Source organism: Numenius arquata, chromosome 15, assembly GCF_964106895.1.
Source record: "Numenius arquata chromosome 15, bNumArq3.hap1.1, whole genome shotgun sequence".
NCBI lineage: Eukaryota > Metazoa > Chordata > Aves > Charadriiformes > Scolopacidae > Numenius > Numenius arquata.
In genome coordinates, this window is record NC_133590.1 from 5938841 (window position 1) to 5960022 (window position 21182).

Genomic DNA, 21182 nt, shown 5'->3' on the forward strand with positions numbered 1-21182 from the left:
AACAGATTGGAGCATGTTTATATGAAAGCAAGCTACTCTTCATTTAAGTAGCAATAATTTGAATCCTATATACAAGCTATAGTAATCTAAGAGTACCTCCAAAACATTTACAGTGAGAAGATAGAACTGATTTGAACTGTTCAGGCAAAAATACAGATTAATATATTTCTCCAAAGAATACATTTCTCATTATGTCGCTGGCACATAACTGAACAAACGTATTATAACCACATGCAGAAAACATGAGAGGAAAGGAATATGCTCACAATGATTAAGACATTGCAGTCAAGGTAGCTGATGATTTGTGGGAGCACCTCCAGAAGCATGGATACTGACCCAAAGCTCACTGATTTTCCAGTGAGAATACTCTTAGTCACAAATTCCAGATGGAATGAAGTATTGACAAAATAATTTCTTATTCTTCAACTGTTATTTCTTCCTCCCACCCTGGAGCTACAGGTCAGGAGTCACACTGCATCCAAAAGCATTTTTAAGTATCAAGAGGAAGTGGTCTCTGACCTGGAGGGGATATAGTCATTTTCCAAGCAATCAAGAGGGGATCTGACCTGGAAGTTAGTGCTGAGCAGAATTGTCCCGACAGAATAGTTTCCCTGGACAAAACACCTGCTCAGCGAGAGGAGCTGGCAGGAGCACATTCCTTTTGATGAAAGTTTCAGTGGAAAGTTATTGAAGCATTTCATTCTGAGGCAGTCAAAATATTTTGCATCAATAAGACGAATTGCTTCTTTTCAAATGCAATATAATAAAGGCAAATGACATTTCCCATCACATTGAAACAAAACACTTGGAGGAATGCTTCCATTTCACAAAAATGGAATGCTTCTGCTTTCCCCAGTGCAGAAAGAAACCAAATCTTTAGCTCTCAGGGTGTGCTACTAGATGGACTTTCCTGATTTGTTTGGACAAAATCTAATAGTATTTGGTCTGGAAATTTGACACAGCCAAGGTTCTAGTGATCTGGAAAATGAAGAGGGCCAGGCTTTAGTGCAAGAACTGCAGATAGCTCCTAATTCTACCCAATTCAGAAATACCAGCAGAAGGCTTTTTCATTGTTTTATTTCCTGTTCAGTCCCTAGAAGAGCAGGGCAACAGAGACAACAAGGGACAGAAGAGAATTACTGCAGTTTTTAACTGGCATGCATAGCTCACATTTGTAGACAGTGGAAAGACAGAGGGGAAGTAAACCTCTCCAGAAATGTATATGCAGACAGCATTGTCTATATAAGGGCTTTGATTCATATCCAGATATCAGGGGCTTTCTCTTCTTTTTGCTGAATGGACAGTTACTGCAGTCAGCTCAGTTATAGCTAAACATCACTCCTAGGAAGTTCAGTCTAAGAGGTGTTACTGCTAACACAATGAAAAACACTGGAAAAATTGCAAATGTTTAAATTATTCCCCTGTCAACTTTATCAGACTTCAATGCAAAGCCATCTTAACCGTGTCTAGATTAGAAACGCATGCTGAGTGTAGATCAGACATTGGTTTCAGTTTATTTTAGCTTTACAGACAAAGTATTCTCTTTGTTAATGGGGAAAATAACCTATTTTTCACTTCAGTCAAGGAAACCGCTTTTTATTTCCAAAAAAGAAGAGAAAAGGAAAGAGAATCACATAATCAGGTAGGGCTGTCAGCAGCATATGGCTTTGAGCAGGAAAAGGGAGGCTATTTCTGAACTTGTGAGGCTGGGAGAATGTCTTTTATCAAGATAGAATACAAAACTTGTTTTGAAAACTTTACAATATTTCATCTGGGTTCAAACAAAAGCTGCTGACGACAGACACAAACAATTTACATCTTCAGAGCTAGGTGTAGGAACTGCAAAGCGAGCAACAGAGCTGTGACTCAGGGTTATTCAACATAATCCATTCCTTTCCTAAGACTTACACAAGTGTCCTTTCCATTTACAGCATGCTTCAGAAGAGAGCCTTCCTTTCTCTGTGTATTTCTCATCCTTTTTCAAACAAACACTGTTCATTTACAGCTCTTCTTACCAAAGTGGAGAGGACAGAGCTGAGCTGCTCACTAGGACTGGGTGGTAGTCCCGCGTGACGCTGCTCTGTGCTCCCGTGTTTCTCAAATCCAGTGGCTGGTCTGACATTTTCAGAAGGGATTTAAGGACCTTTATTCCAGTTAATAGATGAGTCTTAAAAATTCAGGTGGTTTAGAAAAGTGTCCAAAATCCTGTTTACCTCCCCAAGCCAATCCCATATTCCAAATCCTCAGTTCATATCCAGAGAAAATGTTACCAGACAAAGGAATAATCTGTCTTAAGAAAATTATCTAGCACTTTCTTCTAATGAACTCTTTGAATATTTTACACTAGGCTTACAAAGTAAAATGCAAACAGTCATCTGAGCCAGGTGTGCTGGTGTGAATCTGGTATCTAAATAATACAGCAGAAAAGCATACTGAATAGAAAATGTTTTGAATATTTCAGAAACACTTGTAAAGCTGTTCAGGAGGTGAAGATTTATAAGCCCACTGACTGCAAGTGAACTTTTCTAGAGATAAATGATGAGCTCACCTGCTCCACAGGCTTTCAACATTTGCATTGGGATATAGAAGCAGACGATTAAATTTGCAACTACTCCCGGCAATGAACTTATGAAAAAAAAATCTCAGAGATCCCATAGAAATGTTTCATTAACTCTTAGTCAAAGATACTGAAATGCCTTTTTGGGCAATGTAGTGGTTAAAAACACAAGGGAAGACAATCTTCACTTCTACACCTCAGCCTCCAAACATCACACCTTTGCAAGGACACTCACCATCATGTTCCCCCAGGTTTTGACATTAGGGCCAAAAAAAATGTACTGGGTTTTTTTTCCCCCTTGAGCACAAACACATATGACCAATACTCAGTTATTTTATACTCTTCTCTTTTGCTACCCATAGCGGTCTGTCGCACAAGGCTGTTTATTTACCCATGCTTAGAGCTGGTGCATCATGGAGAGCACACAGGTTATTAGAACAGGTTGCAAAATCCAGCCCAGCGAGCACTGTGATCCTCCTTTACATTAAAAAAAGGTCATTCCTGTAATAAACATCCTAGATACGGACTCAGGAGGCAAAAAGATAACATCTCATCCTACCTTGTGGGCCCCAAATGAACTCGCATGCATCACGGCATCAGTTAAACAGGGAAGAAGTCCACAGTCTTCTTCCATTTTGGCTACCTTTGCTGAAAGTGCTTCATTGGGCACAAATTTAAACATTAAGGAAGTCCCCAGGTTGTTATGCATCTTTAGGAATAATTTTATTCCCTTTCCCTCCATTTCTCCCACCAAATAATTTCACCACACATTTGCATGCAGATTGCTCCCTGCCATGGCCACGCCAGAGGTTTCAAGTTGAAGCACACTTTATTTATTCTTTTTCTAAAGGCATTAAAACTAAAATAGGGGTCAAAATCAGGGCCTCATAATCAGGCTTTGAGAAAGATTTTTTTTTTTGGCTTTTGTTTTTAATGCAAACAGAGATTTCCATTGCATTTCTTTCTCTGGGCAGTGCTCAGAAATCAAATCTCCTAAGCCTTCCCCTTCAGCTCAGGGGAGCTCAGGACTTACACATTTCTTCCTAATTTTACCAGTGTGACATTCGCACTCTCATTTATAACAATACATCTCCTGCATTTCATTTGTAAGTTACCTGAGGGTTTTTCCTGTGTTTATTATTATCATTATTTATGTTCCTGGAGAGGGAAGGAAGCAACAAAAATCAAGGGAGGAAAATGAAATAAAACAAATCTTTCACCTTTCACAGCACTCCTGCATTGGGCAATGATTATCATCAACCAATAAAGAAAAACAAATATTTCCTTTAAAGAGTTGCCACTAGCCAGAAAAAAAAAAACTTCCAATAAAGAATAGATACTTATTCCAAACCAACCTAGATTATATGGCAGAGCATTTTGCATTTTCCCTCCATCTATCTTTATTTCAGTTATCATTAGCATAAAAACAAGGCCTCTGTTTCTTGGAGAGGTACTAATGCCTCATAGAAACTCCTGAGAAACATACCATTTAAAGGCAATTTTCCTGATATGGCATATAGATATTTTCCCCTTCTCCCTTTTCCTTTTTAAATGTTTTATAAATGGAGAGATTTTACTGAAAGAGGAGTTCTGTTCTCCAGGAGCTCTGTGAATCCTGCTGTTTATGTTTAACCTGGAGACATGATAATCCCCTTCATTTTTCTTTAATTTAGCATTTCATCTTTTTATTTTAATAAAATCAGAGTAACACACAGCATGCTCCATAGTAGCATCTGAGTTAATGCAATAAGCAATTATAAAGCTTATAGTGGCTTGAAGCTCAACTTTTATATATTCAGCTAGCAGCAGCCCTGGCTCAGCACACAGTGTTTTGTGCTCAGGCTGAGAAAGTCACCGGCAGGCTTGCACACAACAAAATGCTCCTTCTAATCATGTGTGTCACGGGGCCCTACTGATATTAACAGTGCAAAGGTGGCTGCTGGGGTGGGCATCACAGGGGAAAATCAGACCAGCGAGAGCAAGGGGTTCCCAAGAAACCCAATAATTCTCCTCAATAGCAGCATGAGATCTGCTTTGCCTATTGGGGGAGTATTATCAAATCAGAAGATTAAGTCCACTTTAGGTCCACGTTCCTGCTACCATTCTCACATACAAGGTGTTTTCAGACCCTGTTCACTCCTCATGACACCCAAGCACAACCACAATGCAAATGTGTCCTCCCCCCTAACATTGCCCCCATCTCCTTGCACAACCCTAGTACTATCCCTTAGCCCCAGTTCTGCAATGAGCTCCTTATACAGAAACACCAGCTGGGGAGCTGTTTTAACAACACACATGAGCTTTCTGGGCCAAAACCTAGACAATAACACCACCACAAATACAAAAGAAAAAAAATGCCCCAAAATCATACACACTGTTTCTGATACAGTTTGCAGTTTTGTAAGAATAGAGTTACCAAACTTACCAGACCAAGCAGCTATCCCTCTTACTACAGAAGCCAACCAAGAAGAAATTCAGCTGTTCATCAGGGCCAGCTGAAGGGAGTTAATATAGCCAGAAAGACTATAAAAAAAGAGACAAGTAGAGCCAGCTTATTTTCTAGGGTAGGTTGAGCTGAGGGTGAGGGTGTGTTTCAGAGCACCCAGAAAAGCTGGGTGGAAAGCCTGGAGGATTTCTTTTAGGGGATATCTAGACTGTGAGAAATCCTTGTGATTTTACAATAGAAATTTTGCTTGTGGAAACTCCCTTTGTCACTTTATTTGTGTAATCTTCAAATTTGGAAGTCTTTTTCTTTCTTTAGTGCTTGGTTTCTTTCTACAAAATGTAGGCTAAGATTAGGTTCTCAAATGCTCTGAGCACAAGTTATTCAGACAATACTTTAGTTCTGGGTCATTGGCAGTCTTTGAAGGGAGACTTATGCCTGTCAGAGCTTGGATTTTGGTTCAGTCACTGGGTCTTTTTAATCACTGCAGTTTCTATGCTATCCAACAGGCGCTCTTTCAGTGTAGATGAAAATGCAAATAATACAAAGTGGCTTGTCACTACAGGCTTCTCACTACAGGCAGAAGAGAAGAAAACATCTCTCAAATTTCACCAGAATCTCAGTAGCTTGCAGTATGTAAGTATTAAATTGGGCCAAATGTCTGAAGTTAATCATAATGCTTGCTGTAATGCTAGGCAGTTATCCCCCGATGTCCTCATGACCATTGTACTGCAGCTCTCATTTTAATTACATTCCTGACTATGAGTGCTATGCAGTTCTGATCTTAAAATGCTGAGTTATGTGATGTTAAGGTATCACAGAAAGAAAACCCTTTCTGTTTACACACAGAAAATAGACTTCTACAAACAGAAAACTATTTAGCAGTAAAAAAAGCATAAGGAAAAAAAAACCATAGACACCACTCCACCCTCCAATATTTTCTCCTGTGTACAATAAAAAATGGTAGGCTTTGTTTTACACATGGAGAGGGAGGGAAATAAAAGTTACAGTATTTTTGGCATGAAAGATTTAATATTGGTGGAAAATGCTGATATATCCCCCCCATTAATGAAAAGAAATAACATTGTAACATTTATAAACCACCTATAACAATGAACCAAAGGGTACTTCTGTTTAGTGGTACTTGTATCAAAGCACTGAAAGCAATCTAAAGCAACAGAGTTTATTTGGAGTAGAGTTAGGTGAGAAATCGCTCGCAGAAACAGAAACTGCATTTCTGCTATGGTGGCAAAGCTCAGACAAACTCCCTCTCCACCATGACTCAGGTTTTTCTGCCCAGAGACCTTGGTCACCAGTTCCTATTGACCTGGCTATTGTGTAATGAATATTTTAATGCTCCACCCACGTGAAATGAGTTTGTTAGTTCTCATCGACATCAGCTCAACTGGCACTTGGGCATCTCGGCACAATTCCCGGTGGTTGAACAGAGAATAATACCTGACTCTGGAAAGACCTAAAGCTTGCTGCCCCATGTTAGGAGAAAAATGTTTTCTCCTGCATATTCTGTCTCCCTCTGCTGATGCTGTTAAACAAACAACTTCCTCTCAGAAGCAGAGGAATTACAAACTAGTAGAAAGAAACATATCTCAAATCTATCAAAATGGCAGCAAGGTCTGGGCATCATTTAACCAGAGAGAGAACATCGTAATCCCTGGTAAGAAAAATTATGTACATGATTAAATTGCTTGAAAATAGGCTGTGAAGCATATAAAATTAGTGCAGTAGCATTGAAAAACTATTTACAAAAATTGCCTGGAGTCAGAGTCTGGTGAGTGCTGACAAAGAAAATAGTTGCTGCCTCGATAGGCCTGGAGGCCAGAAAAGAGGATGGGATGAAAGAATGTAGATGTATCTGGCTCTCTGAAATAAATTAGGAGAAGGGGAAATAAGGCATTTTGCTCCTGTGACTCTTATTTCTGTGGAAATCAAACATGCAACAGATGTTTTATGCGTGAATAGAAACAATGTTGAAAATGCCTTTTTGGAAGTCCACAGTCCACTTTGGGTAACCTCACGTCTAGGAAGAAATAAGATTGAAAGCACCAAAGTGAAGGCAAACAGACTGATTTCAGATCGGAAAAATGCTCCCATTTACACAGTTTTCAAAGCATATAAAAACTCAGAAGGAGAAAGGAACAGTTGTTCAAATAACACAGACAAGGCTGTCTTCCCCACACACACACCAGTTTCTCAACTCTGAATTTCCTTCCCATCTGAGCTGCCTCTCTCTTGCTCACTCTTTCCCCAGAGCTGTCAGTATCCGAGCATCTCCTCTCCATCATCTTTTCCTTGTTTCCCTCCCTGTCTCAGCACACAGGGAACACGATAAACTGAAAGGAAGCCAGGTTCAAAATTGCTGAAAAGAAGCACCACTTCTTTCACTTAAAGCACAAATCACTTGTACAAAATTACCCCCGAGGCCACGGATCACAAAAGGACAAGACATGCACATTGTAGATAGCAAAAACAAGGAAAGATTTGAATGTTTGGGGCTTTCAGGTGCAGGGCAACAAATACTCATAAATTTACTGGTTAAAGTTCTTGTTTGATTTCATTTTTCTGTCTATTTCTCTGTTGCCTCCTGGGTATTTAAATCCCTTTTGGAAACAGGTAGAACCTCATCACAGGCAGGGATTAAGATGGCTCTGCAGGCAAGCCCTATCTGCCCTTCCCATCCTAAATTATACTGTCTATTAGGGGACCTCACTTCTCTTCTTGAATGTAAACTCAGCAGGATAAAGATTAGCATAGCATTCACCATAGGTTTGAAACAAATCTAGACTGCATGAAGTAAAAGAAAGAAAAAATAGTAATACTAAGGCAGATAACACTGGCATGGATGAGAAGGGAGCTCATTCTTCTGCAAAGTTTCAGTCCTGGACAATAACTTGGACAGTGAATGTCTGTGAGCCACCAACATCACTTGAAATTATAGAGGCTGAGATAAAATAATTCCTTTGTGATGCAAATGCATCTTGGGCAGAGATAGTGCAGCTGGTATATTAATACCAGCAGGGGAAATTAATCGGACAAGTTTGTTGAGACAAGAGAGTTGCATCCTGTGTTTCTATCTTGACTATCAGAGTGGTGCAGTGTGAGCCTATGAATAACATCTCACACTGGCTCTTAACGTAAGCCTCTTAAATGTATAGTTCCCCACAACAAAAATGTCAAAAAGCACTGAAAGATCCCTTTCTTCTCTTACACATCAATAAAAAAAAATTCATTGGATTAATTCAATGATCTGTACTGCTGCTGGGGTACTGGGAAGCCTCATCAAACCCCTAGCAGTTTGGTACCAGTTTTAGACTTCAAATAATGGCAAACAGCAATATAGACTTTTTTTTTTTCTTAACAGCTTTCTGACCTTCTGACTGCAATTCCCACTCTGAGTGACTGCAGCCCAGGAAAATCGCGTGCTCTGAAGAGCCCGGTGGCAGCAGAGAATCTCATCAATTTTAATCCCTGAAAGGTTCACAGGGTCTGAGCCCGGTAACAAAACATAGCACAACGTGGCTGAGCAGAGCGGATCTGCTCCCTCCTTACGCTAGTAACAGAGCTCAGCACCTCTCTGCACCATGTGGCCTTTGCCTCTGGATTCTGGGAGAGGAGAAGGAGAACAATCTGCCCGAATGCAGAGAGACCCTGTGTAAAGATAGGCAGCAGATATGAAATGCCAAGTGGCAGCTCCCAGGACAGAAGGGACAAAGGTCTGCCTTTTTTAAATGAAGGCGTAGCACTAGAAAGACTGGACTTCTGAACCTAATCCCTCTCATGGGAGAGAAGAGAAAGGCAGACTGATGCATGATTTTTTTCCTTTTTATTCATCTAATTTTTTTGCATTCACCTTGATGGAATTGAAATCCAGTTCTTACTCAGCTCCTCGGCGTTTTGAGACAAAACAAGGTCCAGTCACCTGCCATTCACTGAATGAACTGGAATTGAGTGAATGAAGTGCCATCAGTAATAAAATAAAGATGCATGGTTGCAACAAGCTCAGCTTCCCCAGTTCTCTCCCTGTATGCAAAATCTCAGCAAAACCTGCAGGCCACGGTGGGCTAGGTACCTAGGAATCTTCCCCTTGCCAATGCTTGGCAAACAGTAGATCTGAGAAATAAAGGACTTGGGGTCCACCGCTCATGGCTTATCAGCCTGTTTCCAGCACTAAGAACTCAAATCCTTCTCACTTGCAAGCATTCTTCTGGGGCCTAAGCAGATCTAGTGAGGACCAGAATCAAATTTAAAGTCACTATTAAAACAGCCTCTTGAATCCTTGCTAATGGTATGATAACATTTAACTTCCCATAAGTGCTCCATAAGCTCATTTTTTCCACTCACAAATATGTGACTTGATTTAATAATGCAATATTTTTAAGTTGAGAGAACAAATACTCCCACAAGGAAGGTATAGTGCACAATACACAACTCCACAGTACAACTCCACATCTCTATGACCATATTCCTTTCATATTTCTCCAAAACTGCCTGAAAGCATTTGACTGCACAGGGAAGACATTAGCTTTTGTTACACTGGCCCACAGCATTTAACACCATTTAAAACCCCTTTCAGTACTGGGTAGCAGCATGTTGGTCTGGGCATCCCGATGCCCAGTACAGCATGGACAGCAGTGAGGTGCCTGGATGCACGTTCCTGCTGCCTCGAAGATTCTACCACAGGCTAAAGGGTTACCTTATTGTGCTTGCATCCACTCAAAGGCAGGCTGCTTACTCCACATTCTTGCTGCGTAGCAGAGAAGCATCAGCACAGCTGCAACAGCTTTCTATTTACACCTCCACCTGTTTGCACATCAGTGGAGACATCAGCATTGTCCTGAGCCGGCAATTCTTTAAAAGCTTGTGGAAGCAGAAGCAGATAGATGTATTGATTAAGAGAACGACCAAGTCCTCATCCACATCCTATAAGTAAACAGGGAAAAGTGCATTGCTAAATCGGTGCTCTAATTATAGCTAGAAACAACAGGGGGAAAATAGCTATGTGGAGAAATTTTAAGATGAGAGTAGCAACAGAACCAAGCGAGAGGAAGCCATAGATAACAGAATGGGTAATAGCCCTCCAGCAGGCTGTGGGCTTAACATAGTTAAGTTGAGATATTTGCTCATACAGTACCAGAAATCCAGATTTGATTTACTTTGTGAGCCACAGGTTTGTTTTCTTTACCCATATCACACCAGGTGGGTATAATTCAGTATACCTACATCCGCCCTTTGAATAAGCATGGTGTGGATAGAATTAGTTTTGCAGCAGCAGGGCATTTTTGTTTTGTTGGAGAAACGTTCTTCCTACCCTTCTTTAGATAAGGCTCTCACCTTGAGTGATGGACTTTTATACACATTGCAAACATGTTGATGTCAAAGATCAGTGGCTGCAAATTTGTCCTGTGTTCTCTCCCCAAATATTATTTTGACTGAACTCTGGAAAAGTATTTTTTAAATTATAACCCAGCTCCTTTATATCTCCTAAAAATGTACTCCTTCTTCCACAAGAAATCCCCTTTGGACAGGAGTTCAGTTGTAGACATAATACATCAGATGAGAAGCTTGATGTATATCAGCAGCAGACCTAAGAGGCTGAGACCATGGATCCATCAGGAAGGAACATAATGTGAAATTGCTTGTACATGCTGTTCCTCCACTTGCTGGAAAAGCTCTGTTCTTGTGACACTTCAGGGGATTAAGCTGATGAGTGTGCTATGCAACCAGGAACTAATACTGCTTAAAACAGACTTTCTTAACCTTTTTTTTTTTTCTTCTTTTTTCCCCAGGCTGATGACCTCTCAGACAAAGTTCAAGCTCTTTCTGCCTTTTTAAATGTAATGTGAAAACACAAATAACACATGTATCAGCCTTCATCATGAAGAGTCATGTCTGTAGGGAATGGGAGAAGTGATGAGGGGGATGCCTGTTTCCAGGCTGAAATACCACAGCTGACAAAACCCTTTACTTCTCAGCTGCTTTTCATTAACCCTGGAGACTGGCATCCTGTCTGACCAGAGCTGGAGCAGTGATCTGGGTCTCAGACCCAGGACTCTGCTTCCTTGGGCAGGTCATTTCCCCTGTGGCTCCTGTTGGGACTGCTCAGAGACTTCTTCCCCCATCCCCGGTTAAGCAAACCAAGAAAAAAACAAAGCCTCTTGGAGAACAGTGCTGTCACTGATTTTCTTGAGATGACTCAACTGTTGTCTCCTCAGATGAACATTCCCAGCATATCAAGTGATAATTTGATTGGTTAACCCATATAAAATTGTCTAAACCGTGGCTGGATTTTCACCATAGTCGCAAAAGGTAGAGCTCAGCCTTAACTCTTCTGCTGTGTAACCAGGGAGCGTGGTTGCTTTCAAAACTTGTAATGCTGAAATTTCATGAGCTTCTAAAACAAAAACTTCTTGTTCTGGAACAACTGCTTCTCATGCAGAAAAAAAGATCCCCACCCTTGTGAACGTGCTGTATACACCATTTGGTGTAGTTATGGTTCTACAACAGAAGGAGAGCAGATATCCCAACCTGGCTTAAAAGAATGAAAATAATCGTTGCCTGGATATCTGAATGCTTTCTTCTAGAAGGAAGAGCAGAGACCAAATGATCCTCTTTTAAAATAATGAAAGCTAAGGCAATTTTTTTTTCTTAGTTGTTTAAAGGAAGGCAATAGAGAATGCAAAGGGCCAAGTAAATTGACATAAACAGTGAGAAATTAGAATCAGAATCAGAATCAGAATCAGAATCAGAATCAGAATCGTAGTGGTTGGAAGGGACCTCAGAGATCATCGAGTCCAACCAACAGTAAAAAAAAAAAAAAAACAAACAAAAAAAAAAAAAACCCCACACCACAAACAAAACCACCACCCACCACCTGAACACACAACAACAACAACCAAACCAAAAACCATCACCCACCCACACAGCACCCCACCACAAACCAGTAATCTTGGACACTAGAGCATGCCCTGAAGAACCATGTCTACACGTTTCTTAAATACCTCCAGGGATGGTGACTCCACCACCTCCCTGGGCAGCCCATTCCAATGCCTGATAACCCTTTCAGTAAAGAAATGTTTCCTAGTATCCAACCTGAACTTCCCCTGGCGCAACTTGAAGCCATTACCCCTTGTCCTATCATCTGTGACTTGGGAGAAGAGACCGACCCCCGTCTCTCTACAGCCTCCTTTCAGGTACTTGTACAGAACAATAAGGTCTCCCCTCAGTCTCCTCTTCCCCAACCAAATTACGCCTGTAGGTAATTTTTTACATGTAATCATGCTCCACCCAGAAAACAAGCCCAGCCCATTCGAGGGTCCAATATTGCTTGGGCTGACGTGTTACTTATTTGCAGGGCTTGGGGGTAAGTGAAACAGTTAATGCAGTTAATAAAGTTGCCAAGGTTTGTTATTGTGTTGGTTAGGGGACAATTGGCACCCCCCTGAGAATATTGATTATGGGTTCTGGGCGGCAGCTGGCAGGTTCTCTGTGCCACCTCCCTGGCGAAACATTCAGGATCTCATCTGTAGAAGATGCCAGCCTGCCTGGGTGCAACTTGTCCATAGACTTTAAAAGCCGGAGAGGATAGCCACCCAGCAACAGGAATAGCTTGCTTGAGCTTTACCAGTTGGACTGGTGACTTTCCATCCTGGAGGCTGTGATTCCTGCCACACACAGGGAGAGGGTACCCGCAAGCCCCAGACCCCTCCGAACGCTCATCTGTGCAGTGCCTCTCAGCAGGACACACAAATCTTAATTCTGGCCCCTAGAAAAAGAAGTGCTTAAGAGCCAGCCATTTCTTCTGCCAGAGGACGGCAGATTTGGGAACGGTTTGAGTTGAGATAGGTACCTCTCACTTGGCTTGGAGAGTCAGACTTGCTGTTTCTGTGGGTAGGTTGGGCATAGTGACTGCAACCCTTGTTCTTCCATTGCCCTCCCTTCTCCCAAAGCAATCATGATTTTCCTTGTCTCTGGCACAGAGAAGAACAAGAAAGCAGGTCCCTGCTGTTGTGCCACCCCCAAAGCCAGCTGTGCCAGACAGCAGGCTGTGCCCACCCCCCTGGCTGGATCTGAGTGAACGGGACAAGTCCTTCCCATTGCTGGTCTCGGGAAGAGAGCTTCTGAACTTTAAATACTGTAACAGTGAGTTGTTTTTCCCCATCAAATTGCCATTTTATGGGATAGTCTGAAACTTAAATACAATGAACTTTATTACCAATCTGACATTTATTTGCAATGTGTATTTACTGCCTGGAAAGCAGGGACGAGTGGTATGTATTCTCCTCTGTCAAACAAGGGAAAGATACAGCAGGATTCTCCCCATTACCTCCACCAAAGAGAATCAGATTTATTTACCTTGACTTGAGAGAGTCATTTTCATAGGATATCTCTGTACTTTTACAAGCTAAGTGAGATCTACCTCATTTTTAATAAGGTATAAGTACATCTTTCCTCTTTGGCTATAATATCCTGATATGGAGGGAAGTGCTGAAAGATGGAGGATGTTTGTTATTTTACAAGCTTTTTACAATACTGGCCTAATGAGATAATGTATTTATTTATTATAACAATAAACACAGCTGTAAAATGGACCATAAAAAATAATAGATGACTCACAGATTTCTATACCCAACATGTCAGCTGTAATTGGGGAATAAATTAAATGATCCATCTGCTTGCCATCTTCTACACTATTTTCCCTAGTATCCTCAGTATTTAAACACAGTCAGCATTATTTATATTAATTACTCACTAACAACAGCAACAACAAAAACTCTGCAAGGAAATTGATTGGCCTTGTAATATAATTCCCCAGCCGCATCACACACACACACTATATTCTTTCCCTTACACTTAAGTCTAATGAGTATGATGGACTTGCTTTCCTTTATTAATAGTTTTCACTTTATCATGCCAATACTATTGAGTCTTCTCTTTATTAGTGTCTTGGAGACAGTGCTAGCAATGATATATCATATAAAAGGTTGAGAGACAGTTCAATCCATTAAGCTGGGAAAGAAAGCTTTGTCTCCTTTCCAAGAGCAGCAGCTTCAGGAGTGCAGAATTCTTGACACAGTCCTAAAATTGGAATAATATCACCTAAAGAATCCCAACAAAAGTGAGGTGTTTGGGATAACAGACATTATACACATAGAACTTGAGAAATATTTCTCAAATGTATGCAAGTTTATACATGCAAATATTGGCATTTATGTAAACAAGACAGGAGAGAGAAATTGATACGCAGCAAGTTACTGACTTGGACACAAAGAGAACCCAAATTTCTCCCATGTCCTTGCCCAGTGTTAGATTCATTAGGGCACAGTGCCATTGCTCTGGGGAGTATTAATTGATCAGTGACAAGTTAAGTAATTGCTACCCCATCAAGACATTTCACTCTTTAGACTATACATCAAATCCAGATTTAGTGTAGTATTACTTCAGGAGGTGACTACCAAAAAGAGCTAACATTATGTAAAAAAGCTATGTTTTAGAAATGCCTTTCTATTTTCAATCTAAGTGTAAAGATGTCACATCTGGTGCAGAAGTTCCTATTTTCATAACTTAATCTGTGTGTAAGAATTCTTTTAATTTATTTTTTAATTAAGAAAATTATAGTAGATTGAAATGGCTTCAAGCTTTGGGATTCTTTGTTCTAGGAAATACAACTTAAAAGGTTTCTTAATGATCTGTACAAGCTGTTGACTAGGAAAGATTAAATAGCAGAGAATATTTTAACAGAGCACTGGGTTTTTCCACTAATCTAGCCATTAACTGGATAATCTTAGGCTGGACCCTAGCCCATCTGGACACTCAATTGGGCCCAAACTTCTTTGTCTAGCCAGCATTTTTAAAGTATTTCCGCCTAACAACATTGAAAAATTCATTAGCACTTCAGTCGTTCTGTCATCACTGAAGATATTCAGGAAATTTAAATATTAACTGTGAGTATAATGATACATTATAACAATAGAGAAATCATTAAAAGTCACATAATTAATTAAATTAATAAATGAATATGTTTACAACTAAAACTTATGCCAGTCATTTTTCAGACAATCAAATTGCCTATAATTTGTTTGGAATTTGGTCAACCCTACTTCTCTCAAGATCAGCTCTAGGGTTAAGATTTTAAAATACCCAACAGTTATTGAGGACATCCAGTTAGAATTGCACAGATAGCTACTAACATAAATTCAGCTTCTTTTGAACCATTCACATTTTTTTTCTCCAACTCCCAGATACCTCCAGCTCACACCGTCTGTAGGTAAAAAATTAATGTTGCCTACTAGGTTTAATGGACCCTTTTAAAATGCGTCCCCCATTGCTCTTCTCCATCAGACGATGTGTCTTCTGACAGGCTATATTTTTCTGTACAGCTGAAAGTTAAATAGTGGAATACATGGGGTATTTTAGGGTTGGAGCTTTTTTCCTTGGTGGGTTACTTGGATGATTTTTTGACAGAAAATCTTTCAGAAAATCTCTCAAACAAACAAAAGAGCAAACGCTTCATCCTTTGCTGAAAGGGTTTGAAATGCAACGCGCAGAAGGTGCATCTGCAGCGAGCGGTTCTCTAGCTGGCAATGATAACGTCTCAGTGATGGGAATTCTGCTTACAAGCTGTTTTGTCTAAATAAAAGAGGATGGTCAGGCAGCTATATTTCAAAACCAGTCAACAGATTTTCCATCTACTTTCAATTTTCATTCCTCTCTCATTCTTCTCTTCCAGAGTACCTGAAGTAACCTACTGCAGACAACCTGCATAAGTATCTCATTGATTCACAAGGGCAAAGCTATTTCTTCTTGTTAGCAATTAAAAAGCTTTGAGTGCTTGTGGTGGCTGGTTCTAGAGGTTATTGCTAGTTAGTGCTGTTATGGGATTCCACTTTCTCTATTTTCTATTTTAGCCCACTTTCTATTATTATTTGACAGGGTTCAATAGCAAAGCGCCACTCAGGATGAGACAGGAAATCTGAATAATAGGCATTATCCTATTTTCATAAAAAGAAAAAGCAATATGGGTCTTGGAAGAAGCTTAGTGTGCCATTTTTATCAAAAATAATGGAGGGGGTGTCTCAGTTTCTTTTCTGTGTCCATCATTTCACCAGCTGCAGTAATACCCCATAATTCTTGGAGTGGTTTACTTTGGGATTAGCATGTTGCTGGACTCCTCTAAACAAATTCAACCCTGGTGTAATTGCACTGACAGCTACAGAATTGTCCCAGCAGGGGATTTTATGGATTTTATGGATTGATTTTTAGATATTTTTTTCTGGCTGTTTTTCTTGGAGGCTTTCTTAGCCAGAAACTAGCACAGAAATCAGATTTGGCTGCAGATATGTCTTAGTTCTCATGATTTCCAAGGGAATCAGTCAGTTTTATTCCTCACTGATATCTTTCCATAGCCTCAATAAAGATTAAGATTCGAATTTCTGTGGGGTTTTCCAGTTCGCATAGGTTAGGTATGAATGTTACATGATGACAGACAGTTTTGCTTTTGGCATCTTTGAAACTTTGTCACTCTGATAGTGGTCGTACTGAGGCATCCCTCATTTCCCTGGGTTCCCAGCCAGAGGAACAGTGGACTTGGGTTTTTCCCCCAACACTCTTGCAGAGTAATAAATCTTCACGTTGCCACCCTTATAATCAATACTGAGCAATCTTGTTATCAAAAACCCTACAAAACAATGGCCATATGCAGCATTATCCCTCCACTAATGAAATACATCTATATCTAGGGGCAGGGACATAATGGCTGTTTTAATTGTTCAGAGCAGATGCGGTAACATTTTAGGACAGGAAGAAGAATGATATTGTACTTAATTGGCCCTGGAGGAAGAATCTGAGAAAACAGCATGTCATATTGTGAATCTTGCTCATAGTCAGAGCAAGAATTAATCTACTGCACTAACTTCTGTATGTAGAGATTTTGGAGTCTTTAAAGTCTGCAAGGATTCAGGACTTAATATTTCATGCATCTTCTGAATGACGGATACTCTCACTCTAAGACATTGACTGAGACATGAGGAGTTTCACCAGCTGTATAAATCACCCCATCTTGGACACCGTCTGAGTGCCACTGGGAAAAGTCCTACTGTTTCACTAGTTAAGCCCAGCGTCACAAGATGTGGTAGAAAGGGCTAAATGTTCTCCCTGACAGCAGCGCTGTTTGTGACTGATCTTATACAGTTTCACAACGAGAAGAGAGTCTGGAGGAAAACATGGAGATCATTAGGAAGACATCTGCATGAAAAGGGTGAAACAACTTTTTCTCCACAATCAACGTGCTATCAACAAATCTTTCACACACACATGAAGACAAAAAGGAGTAGGAGATGTCAGACACTACAAGGAGTAAGGACAGTTCTCCAAGGGTGAAAACAAACAGGTTTTTTTATTCCAGATGTGGAATTAAAAAAACTCAAACCCACACTATTGATTTCCAACAGTTTTGCTTTCTGTATGGAATGGAAATTTAAGTTTCATGGAATTCATTAATGACATTATTAGCTGTCTTGTGTTGTGGGGGCATTTCAGATTCTCTCAACAGGGTCTGACTGTATTGTATTAGTTATCACAGCCCAGATGTTTTTTTGCCAGCTTTCCTTTGGTTTCAATATTAGTAAGTCTAAATATATCTTTGTTATCGATGGAGAAAGATGTTAGCAACTGGACAAATGTGTAACCATTAACTTGAAAAGGGACAGTGTTAAGTCAAAATTCCCAAGGCTCTTGGAAAACCTTACTCAAGAAGCAAATAGTGCAGAACTTCCCAGAGAAGTTCACCATCCAAGATTCGGACATGTTAAAGCAGGCAAATAAACTGGGTTCTGCAAATTAAGCGAAATGGAGAATAAAGCAACCGCTGAAAGCAAGCACCATTGAGTGGGATTTACAGCAACTGTGGTTGCATCTAAGTCCACATTTATTAGAGAGAGCTGTTGGTAATCATTATAATGTCCCATATAGGGGCAGTCTAAGCAAGAAAGCTAAGGCCCAGAAAGGATCACTGAACTTAATAGTGTTTTCCCAAATGATGGGCACAGCCATTAGGCCCATTCTTCCCTATTAGAACCAACAGGTGTAGGTACACTCATATCCCATCATGTTATACGCTTCTGCATAGCCACTCTCCAGGCACCTCATCCCTTCCTTGTTTTATCCATGGCCTGGCACTCCTATACATGCAAGTATCTGGAATGCCAATTGGGTGGACTACAAGGTACAGAGATGCAAATCTGGAAAAATGCAAGGACAAGGTGTTAAACAAGGAATCAGACAAGGACCTTGCAAAGTCTTTATACTAGGACCTGTCTCAGCCTTGTTAGCAACAGCCTAGCAATAGTCTTTCTAGAGTTAGGTTGAGGTACACTTGTATGGACCATCCTTATCCATAGCATCTGGGTAGAGGATCTTTGAACTGGCTGTCCAACTCTCCATGCCATCAGTGATGAAGGATGAATTTATTGTGTATTTCTTTCACCATAAACAGAATGTATTTGAGCAGCAGGGTGGGAGACTGACTTTGGACAGTGAGTGACTGCAACCTCCTTTAGTAAATATTCATCACTGAGAATTTTTGTACTCATTTTTCTACCATGTAAAAATAATAGCTGAAGAAATTACTGCTTTTTGTTAAATTGGGGTTAACCAAACAGTACCCTGAAAAATTTATGGCTGCTGCTGCTTTTTGTTGTTGTTGTTAATTTCTTATACACAAGTTTTTAATTTTTGCTGTTGTGTTTCTCAGATCTCTTTGAATCAAAAACTAGACCACCTGCTGTGTTACCATGCCAATCTGACTTTCAGAGAGGGCTGAATGTCAGCATGTGATGAGCTTTCATTTATAGCCTGATGGCACTCTAGATCCAGAGACAATATCAGCTGAAGCTTACATTCAGACACAAAAGCACGTGCTGTACAAACAAATGAAGCATTTTCAGTGGCTAATACTAGCAGGCAGAAGTGTCTGAATATTGACCTATCAAAGTGTCATAAACACAAAAAAAACGCATGTAAGGTCAGCTTCAAAAATAGTAAACTCAGCCCATCAATGGCCTAATATAATCTGTTTCGGCCATTGTGACAGACAAGACTTCTGGGACAAATTTTGAAGTCCAACAAAATGACTTTGCCGCTAGTTCCTGAATAAGCCCAATGGTCAACAACAACTGTCCTCCAACACAGGAAGAGAAACCCAGGAGAATCCAGGAGAAAGTGAGAACTTGGGAGACAGTGAGAAGATATGTTCTTGAAAATGTAACAATAAACCAGAGTGGAGGTAGCATCAGACAGGGAATGGTCAGATGCTAGGCCATGGAAGTGACTTAACACCTACTGAATAAAGGGCAGAAAGCCAATGATGCCCTTTATGACAGGACAGTCATGAGTTAGTCACTCTAAACAAAACATGTTGAACAAAACTACATCATTCAAAGGACTTAGAAAAAAAGGCCTCAAAAACTGAAAAGCAGCTTTACCCAGAAGAAAGTATTGTTAAACACTTCAAAATATTTCACTCTGGTAAATGTTAGGCAATACCATTAACTTGCATTTCAGACTTAGAAATAGGTGTAGAATTGAACTTCAGCCACCTAACTGGAATGAAGTCCCTCCATTAGAGAGACACTAAAATCACCAGTTGAATGGTTAGGCCCTTATAATCATTTAGAAATTCTGTAGTGATACCCTATAGTATTATTTCCAAGGGCCCCAGAAGCAGTGGACTGTTCTGTACGTGACTCTCATTATTTTTAGTGAGGATCCCCACCTCCCCACACCCCAAATATTCTCTAGTGTCAGAAAGGACAGCATGATCAAGGCTTAGGAAACTCTCTAGGTTCACCCATGTGTTTATGTACACTAGAAAAGTATCACAATACATTTTGTGTGTCACAATTTTTACTGTTCCTGTACCAGCATCCCCACGAACATAAACGATAAGGCTTGTCTCTCCCCAGGGGAAATTGTTTTGTCAGCATATCTTGGCTGGAGTCCACTGGAGTCACTGTAGCTAAAAATCCAAGGGAGATACCAACGTCTGTCTCAGCCTGAGCCACACATCCTAATCCACTGCAAGAGCAGAAAGGGAGGTGTGGCCGGATTACTACTGCTTTATTTGTGTGGTTGTCATTATCCAAGGCCCTACTCAGATGATGACTTAACCTCCGTTGCAATTAGGTTAAGAATGCTGTTCCAATTACTGTGCTGATTTCTCTTTGACAACCTGCTCACTCAGTGATTCAAACTGTCTCTGCTAGCATGAGGACACTCTACCTTGCACGACATTAATAAATCTTTCATCAGTACATTTCAGATTCATTGCAGTTACAAGCAAAGTTGTTTGAACTCATGTTGTGCTGTTTGATGTATCTTTTAAGGATGCTCACAGCAGAGAGAGGCCAGAACTGGGACAGCCTCCTGAAAGATGCAGATACAAACCCTAGTTTTGTACTATCTGCTGAATCTTTGAGGATGCTGATTAAGGCTGGAAGCAGAATATCAGTTCTAACATTCCTCCAAAGAATTCACATCCAACCTCCAACTTTCCAGCATGGTCTATCTGATCATCAGGGCTTAGAAAAAAACAGACATGCAAGAGAAGAACATGCCCAGAATTTGATCTTGGCTATATATTAAACACTTATCAAAACTATAAATTAAAATTTATAGATATATAAAATAATATCTAGAGATGACAATTGTCTAGCATTTTGTTTGATAAATATCTTCTTGTGACACCGAGAAATTTGTTTTATTAGGTTATAATTATTTTAAATTTTATCTTTAAATGTGAATGTAAAATGATCTAAAATGAGTGGTCTTTGTCAAGTTGCAGGAGACCAACCACTGAGGAAAATCAAATTTGCTAAGCCTGATTAGGCACTAACTTCATATCCAAGTCCCTGAGAAAAGCAATGCAATCCTCCCCTGCTCAGGACTCCTTACCAACAAAAATATGTAAAGAAACTGCCCTCCCTCAACTCATGTGCTGCAAATAATTCTGCTGTCTTCAAAGGCATGAGGACAGGACCACAGAATTAGACAGCTGGAAATATTTGTTTTCCTGTATTTAGCCAAAATTTACCGAGGAAACCATCAGAAAGAGAGCGCAAATAATGTAATTTTGAGCTAGATAGGGGGTTTTCTGCAACACCAGTCTCTCAT